We start from the raw sequence: 8,018 nt of genomic DNA on the forward strand, positions 1-8,018 counted from the left end.
AAGGTTGTTATTAATTTTAAAATATTCAAAACATCACTTTTATTTTTGTGCAAGCTACAATTGAAGGTGGTACGTTATCCAGTCTATGCACGTCATAAAAGCACGAATACGTGATAAAAATACAAGTTCGACACAAAAGTCCACCTTGGATAACCTTGTTAGAGGGGATGTGTTTACATATACATAGAAATTTACTAGCATAAATACGCCTACCACCCTCACGTCACCAGAGACTAAACTCTGTAACTTCTGGAGCTATCATCTGGGGCATGGTGAGTGTGTATGTGTATAATTCCTAATATTTAGCCGTTGAAGTGTTTGTAGATAAATAAAACAGAAATAACTTTGTTGATATATATATAAGTGATATAAACAACGTTTATAATAGAGAAAGATCTGGCAGGTTCCATGGGATGCATTTACATTTAGACATCAAGGTTAGAGCAAGAACAGACTAATAAAAACACCAGTGAGAGAGATACAGTGAACATGGTACACATAGTATACAAGATATATAAGTACAACTCTGTTCTTTATTAATGTATTATATTTATCTATTTACTAGCTTTTAAGTGTTTTCAGAGTGTGTTGCAAATAATGCCAACTAAGTGACAACAAGTAAAGAAAGACTAAATATATTAAATAGAATATTTGCAAAAATATTTGCATCAATGAAAACCAGCGTAATTGGTTAGTATAATGCACACATGAAATACATACAACTTTATAATCCAACCAAGCATGTTTAACACATATAGTGACATTAAAAATATGCTCTTAATAAAACTTAGCAAGTAAACCAATCATCTTGTGTATGTGATATCATTTCACTGGTTATACGCTGCTAATAAAACTTATCAAATAAGTGTATATTGTTTAATAACTAATTAAAACCAACGTTTCATATTTACACAATTTTAAAAACTTTATTGAAGCCGTCAAAGGCTTCCACTCTAAAAATACACTCTACGTGTTCATTGTGTCGCCGTCCTTTACGTTGTCTTCAGGAGTTACCTGCAAGACATACTAATTTATAATTATTTTTCCTACTGCGTGATATTACATTGCTTTTTGTATGTATATAATTTCTTAGTCAATATTAAATCACGCTAAATATCAATTCTTTCAGTTTATGGCCCTTCAATAGTATATTACTTATTTGCATGAAAAGAATGGATTTTTAATGGTAACATCTCTAAATATCATGCAGTAATTTAGCATACAGTCTTATTGTTTCATTAGTTTGGCTTTATGGATTAAATACATTATTATGCTATTCCTCTATCAATGCCTTTCAGTGACACAGCGGTATATATAGTTGATGATATGTTGAGACATCCTACGATGAACTCATCATCCTATTGAACTATCCACCTAGTAACACCATCCGCCTATACAATCTTGGTAATAGCATCTGTCAACAGAACCTTGATAACAATATCTACTCTTAGCACTGCACTTCTAACACTCAAACTATGATGTCACGTCATATCTCCTAGGCGCTCTCTGGCATGAGAACATCTGGGTGTCAAGTGTTATGGCGGCCTAGCAACGTGCCCCTAGCAATGCAGCCTGTAGTTCCACGAAGTGGAACTATGACGTTATCGTCCCTCCCCCTGAGCCTGAGGCAGCCAATGAGTGTGCGTGTCCAGGGTGTTGCCTTAACTACTAATGAAGAAAGATGATGCATCAACACTATCAATTCCCTCAACAATCTCAAACACCTCAATCAGATCTCCTCTAACTCTTCTATTTCAAGATAAAACAATTTCAGAGACCTTAACCTTCCCTCATATGACAACCTTTTCAACCCAGATATAATCATAGTAGCTGTTCTCTGAACCCTTTCTAACAATTCAGTGTCCTACAATACTTCAGTAAAAGCTACATTACAAGAGCAAGTAAGATGAGAGACAAACTTACTACCAAGTTGTAATTAAGAGAAAGAAGACACTAATTGACCAGTACATTGGGACCAAAATAGGTGAAACACTGACCAGTACATTGGGACCAAAATAAAGGTGAAACACAGTATCTACCAAATAAGGACCAAAAAAATAGGAATAATAAATCCACCCCCATATGGACCAAGAGAAAAGCCCTCCAGTGGCATAGCGGACTTACAACACTAGAAACAGGGTTTCGATACCCGTGGTGGGCAGAGCACAGATAATCCATTGTGCAGCTTTCTGCTTAATTCCAAACAAACAAACCAAGATAAAACAGAGATGCTCTCAACAATAAAATGATGCCAGTAGAAAAGAGAAATATAATTATCTGTAGATTGTGATCAACAAGGGTAAGAGGCGATCACACATACTAAATCAAGTCCAAGAAATAGGAGGGACAAACTCATCCATAGGTCAAGACCAAGAAAGGGAGAAGAGAGAGATCTGTTTTGAATTTTGCGCAATGCTACACGAGGGCTATCTGTGCTAGCCGTCCCTAATTTAGCAGTGAAAGACTAGAGGGAAGTCATATGTCACCCACCGCCAACTCTTGGGCTACTCTTTTACCAACGAATAGTGGGATTGGCTGAACAGCCTGTTTATCCACAGGCGGTAACCCGCCATTTTCAGGGTTTTGAACAGTGTTGGTAATTTTTTCGATATTTTTTTTATGAAATGAGTATTTGGGAATTATTTTAAAGAAAATGATATAAAATTGGGAATTTTCTAGAAAATAGAAATCCTTAATGTATAATTGTTTTCACGTTGGTCACCTGTGTTCATCCTTACTGCACACTGACTCTGTAAGTCTGCAGTTTTTAGTTAATAAAACAATTAAACAAATTATGTATATCGATACAACCGAATTCATAAAATAGAACATTTTTACATTTTTTCAAATGTTTCGCGACGTTATAACATTTTCAAAACTTTCAATATTTCCCGTTTGTGCTTTATTATACAATATACATGTGTCTATTATTTTCATGTAGTTGTAAGGACCAAAATAAACGATTTTTATTTTATATTGAATAATTAATTAATTAATTATTAGTTAGTTTTGCATTTGTAAATATTTATGTAAGTTACATTTTAGTAACGCACACAATTTAACGCACTTTTTCTTAATTTACTCTGTTTTTGGCATTATCGGGAATTTTTTCAATCTGTTTGGGAATAGTTGGCACCTCTACTTCGCATTACTGGTTTTGAAGCGTCTAGTTAGGAGTTTATGTCAAGCTTCCAACGTGCTCTGTCCATTTAAGCCACTCAACATTACGGTAAGCCATTGAAGTATGATTAGTAAATAAGGATTATTTATTTCCTAGGTTGCAGCTATACCTGGGCGCTGTTACCAAAGTAAATATAGATACTTTTAGAAGGTTTTAAGGGTTTTACAATTGCTTTTATCATTGTAAGCAATAAATATGATGGTGTTCAAGACACCAGCAGAGTATTTTACTCAAAACTCACTGAATGAACCCCCGTTTATTTACTGGGTTTTGATCAAAAATCTGTTTGATATTTAAAATGCACTAGTTCATTTAAATGTATCTAAATGCACCAACTTTCCAGCATAAAAATTATGCATTCTTTACTGATATGATTTTTTTCAAAATGGCGATTTTCTCAGAAATGGCTCTTAACGATTTTGATTAAAATCAAGTTACGCGTAGATATTCAGATCCATAATAAAACTGCATAGCCCATTTTACCCTAAAAGTAATTGTACGCCGCCTACGTACATTATAAGCTTGTGTATTTCTATAAGCATTGGGTGAATTATATTCATTTTGTATATTTTAAATCGGCCAAAGGCAACAGTATCTAATTAATAATTAAAATATCTAAATATAAAAAATGTGTTCTTTCTGGTAGTTCTTCTCTGTCACTATAACACAGTAACCTGGTGTCTGTGTATTGTCGTTCATGTTTTGCCTACACTAGAGATTTCGACCCTATTACAATACTTTCTTTTACTATTGCTGCGAGAAAGTAAAACTAAAACCCCTATTTTTTACTGATTTTTTTCACTTCTCTTCAGATGTCCGAGACTTCGGGGAAACACCGAAAGCTTTCTGGAGCTCAGCACAGAAAGTATAGAAAGAAGAATAAGTAGGGAAATCAATTTCATCCATAGTTAAGTTTTCCAAGCAGATTCAGCTCCTTCAACGTCTGCTGAAAGAGTCCTGCAGGGTCAAACAGAAGATGAATCTTGTTGGACATATGATGCTTAATCAAATTCGAACGCTCACCAACCTGAAAATTCTTCTCCAGGGGACCCATTAGAGATTCAAGTCAAAGATGGGATCTTTTCTGCAGCCAAAGAGGCAGGTTCGTCAACTGAAAAAATAGGAGCAAACTTTCTGAAGGGGATTTGTCAACAGATACTACACCTACCGATGCTTCTAGAGAAGTTAGTGATGTGCTTACTATGACCGAATTGTGGGATCCAGCGAAATGGCCCAATACGTTAAGTGAAAAAATGAGGACATATTTGATTGAAACAGGGCCTTTCAAAGAGTTCAGCAATATGATTTATCCAAAAGACGATTTGGGTAGAAGTTTTCAAACACATACGACTACAGGAAGATGCCAAAATGTAGAGGTGATTCCTAGGGATTGGATTGTATATTCTGCCTCCAAGAATTGCGTTTTTTGTTTTCCCTGCAAAGTTTTCACAAAAGGTAACTCTCTTTTAGCACATGAAGTGTTTTCTGACTGGCAGCATTTATCTAGACATTTGAGTAATCATGAAAAAAAGTCACCATTATATTGAGTCTGTTTGTAAGTTTATAGATTTGAAGAGAAGTTTAACCAAAGGGCAGACTGTTGATGCTCATATGGAAAACTGATAAACCAAGAAAAGAAGCGTCGGTAGGAGGTTCTGTTGAGGATAGTGCAAGGCGTAAAATTTTTATCACAACAAAATTTGGCTTTCAGAGGTATCGGCGATAAGCTTTTTGAAAAAAATAATGGCAATTTTCTAAAATTAATCGAAATGCTGTCTCAGATCGGTCCCTTTATCGCTGAACACGTCTAACAAGTTCAAAGAGACGAAAAAAATAGTCCACATTACTTGAGGCACCAAATCCAAAATGAGATAATTACTTTGTTATCTTGAAAGATTAAATCTGTCATTGGAAAAATTATAGAAGGCAGTAAGTATTATTCATTGATCTTAGACTGCACACCGTACACTATTCATCAAGAAAAGATAACAGTGGTCATTACATTCGTTATGTTCTAAAATGTGAAAAAGACGTCGAGATAAAAAAAAAACATTTTCTGAGCTTTTGAAAATTCTCGATACAACGGGCGCTGGCCTGACTAATTTTGTCACTGATCATTTAGTGGAAAACAATTTAAATATTGAAAATATGCGCGGGCAGGGTTATGACAATGGCGCTAATATGAGAGGGATAAATAACGGTTTGGAGGCCCATATTCTAAACAAAAATCCTCGAGCTTTTTATGTTCCTTTATCTGCTCACACTCTCAATTTGGTAGTTAATGATGCCGCAAAAGTAAACTATCAGATAGTTTATTTCTTTTCTGTAATTCAACGTCTGTTCACACATTTCTCTTCCTCGACTAAGAGGTGGGAACATTTAACCAATAATGTGTCTCGGTTTACTCTGAAAGCAGTTTCAAACACTCGATGGGAAAGTCGAGTTGAAACAGTAGAACCTTTACGATTGATTCTGTTTATCCGAAGTTTGTGACAGTTTATCAGAAATAATCGATGACGAAAAAAGTGAACTACCTTCCAAGCATGAGGCCCAATGTTTGTTGAAATAATTGGAATATTTTAAGTTTATATGTTTCATCGTTATATGGTATGAAGTTTTATCGAGAATAAAGGTTGTTTCTAAAATCATGCTAAACGTTGTTTCCAAAATCATGCAAAATCCAAACACAGATTTAACATCATGCATTGAAAATTTAGACCTACTTAAACAGACTATCGAAATAAATTTGAAGAACAGATACATACTGCGTCTGAAATTGCCAATTCATGTAATGTAGAGCCACACTTTCCTACGACTACGAACATGAAGATGATATTATGACTGAGCCTAAAGATAATTTCTGCATATATTCTTTTTAATGTTATCATTGACACGGCTGTTAGATCAATCCAAGAAAGATTTGACTTGCTTCAAAATCATAGTGAAGCGTTCAGTTTTTGTACGAGTTTAAAAAAATTGTCAGAACTGAGTAAATCGGAGCTTTTGAAACATTGCATGGACCTTGAAATAAAACTCTCCGACGAAACTGATGAAAACTGCCCAAAGGAGATAAGAGCTGCGGAACTTACAGATGGACTTAGTATCATTATGAGTTTTTTAAAAACAGAAACTTCACCGAAAGATGTCTTGCAGTACATTTATAAGAACACATTGACGGGAACATTTCCAAACATTACAATAGCGTTACGGATTTTATTAACGCTCCCTGTGACAGTTGCTAGTGGAGAGAGGTCGTTCTATAAATTAAAACTAATCAAAACCTATTTGAGATCAACAATGGGACAGCAAAGACTTACTGATTTGGCTCTAATAGATCAACAATGGGACAGCAAAGACTTATTGATTTGGCTCTAATAGATCAACAATGGAACAGCAAAGACTTACTGATTTGGCTCTAATAGATCAACAATGGGACAGCAAAGACTTACTGATTTGGCTCTAATAGATCAACAATGGGACAGCAAAGACTTACTGATTTGGCTCTAATATCCATTGAAAGTGAAATTTGTGAGGAAATTGATTTGCAAAATATTTTAGCAAATTTTGCTAGTTTGAACGCTAGAAAGGTGAAATTCTTTTAGCTTATCTGTGGATGATAAGATTACATATCTTTGACATTGTAGAAATTAAATGTTATTGCTCTAAATAATGTTTAAATTATTGTATGCACAGCAAATACCATGATGGGGAGTTTTCTCGCCACAAGAATTGCCTGTGCTTGTAAAGCTTTTCTAAGACAGAGAACCATTGCCATTGTTCATAAACATTGAACTTCCAGGAGGTTTGACAAAAAACCCGAATGGAAAAAGCGACCCTAGTGGCAGAAAACTCCCCATTCATTCGTATCTGCATATATTTCTGAAAAGTTGAAGGAGGGGGAGGTTGGGGGTGGCAAATGATCTAGCGCCGGCCCTGAGAAAGGATATATATTTACCATCAAATGATCTAGCGCCGGCCCTGAGAAAGGATATATATTTACCATCAGCTCGATACCCAAGCAGAGAAAAACAAATCTGCCATGAAGTTGTCAGTAAGAGAAGAGAGTAACTCATAAACACGTTAAAATCAAGAGAATATATAGAGACAAAATCACTACTAAGTCAAAACCACGAGAAAGAAGGTGCAAGTCCTCTGCTAATTCGGGACCAAAAGAGAGAATAAAGACAAACACACCACGTTCGGTCATTTTAAACACGGGTTAGGTCACTTCTCGTCATTAAAAATACAGACATAGGTTATTCTTGGTTGTTTTGAAAACAAACCATTTCCAATCATTAAAAAATACACATCAACTTTACTTCTGGCTATTTAAAGCTTGTTAGAATCATCCGAGCATTTTTTTTTTATAATTTACGAAAATTCTCTGGGTACTATGTGTAAAGCCACTAAAAGTCAGTTAAGTAAGTTTTTCGTCCAAAAAAAAAAAAACAACAACTAGTAAATCATGTAACGGCTAATATTCATTTTTCAGTTAAATATTAATATTACAAACTATCGATGGGACTTAAGTGTTTTGTTTTAGCCTTTCAGAAATAAAATAGCAGCATAGATTTTTCGCGATACTTGGACTGTACGAAGTATCCCTCATCTTAGTGTAGGCTTCTTCTGAAAGTTTTTGTCAACCACCATTTTATACTTTAATTTCATTCGATACTAATGAGCTCAGAGGCTTTCTGAACAGCTACGTTCAACAGTTCCTACGTCACAATGCTGTTCGTCACAGGCCCGGCATGGCCAGGTGGATAAGGATGCTCGACTCGTAATCTGAGGATCGCGGGTTCGAATCCCCGTCCCACCAAACATGCTCGTCCCTTTC

General features: G+C 35.3%; 1 long non-coding RNA gene across 1 annotated transcript; it reads left to right on the plus strand.

The window, feature by feature from the left end:
- Window positions 1-216: 216 nt before the first annotated feature.
- LOC111085266 lies at window positions 217-4,153 on the plus strand. The gene is made up of 3 exons (XR_002610092.1): window positions 217-272; window positions 3,130-3,229; window positions 3,994-4,153. It is a non-coding gene; the product is annotated as an uncharacterized LOC111085266 (long non-coding RNA).
- The last annotated feature ends 3,865 nt before the right edge of the window (window positions 4,154-8,018 follow it).

Source organism: Limulus polyphemus, unplaced genomic scaffold (assembly GCF_000517525.1).
Source record: "Limulus polyphemus unplaced genomic scaffold, Limulus_polyphemus-2.1.2 Scaffold300, whole genome shotgun sequence".
NCBI lineage: Eukaryota > Metazoa > Arthropoda > Merostomata > Xiphosura > Limulidae > Limulus > Limulus polyphemus.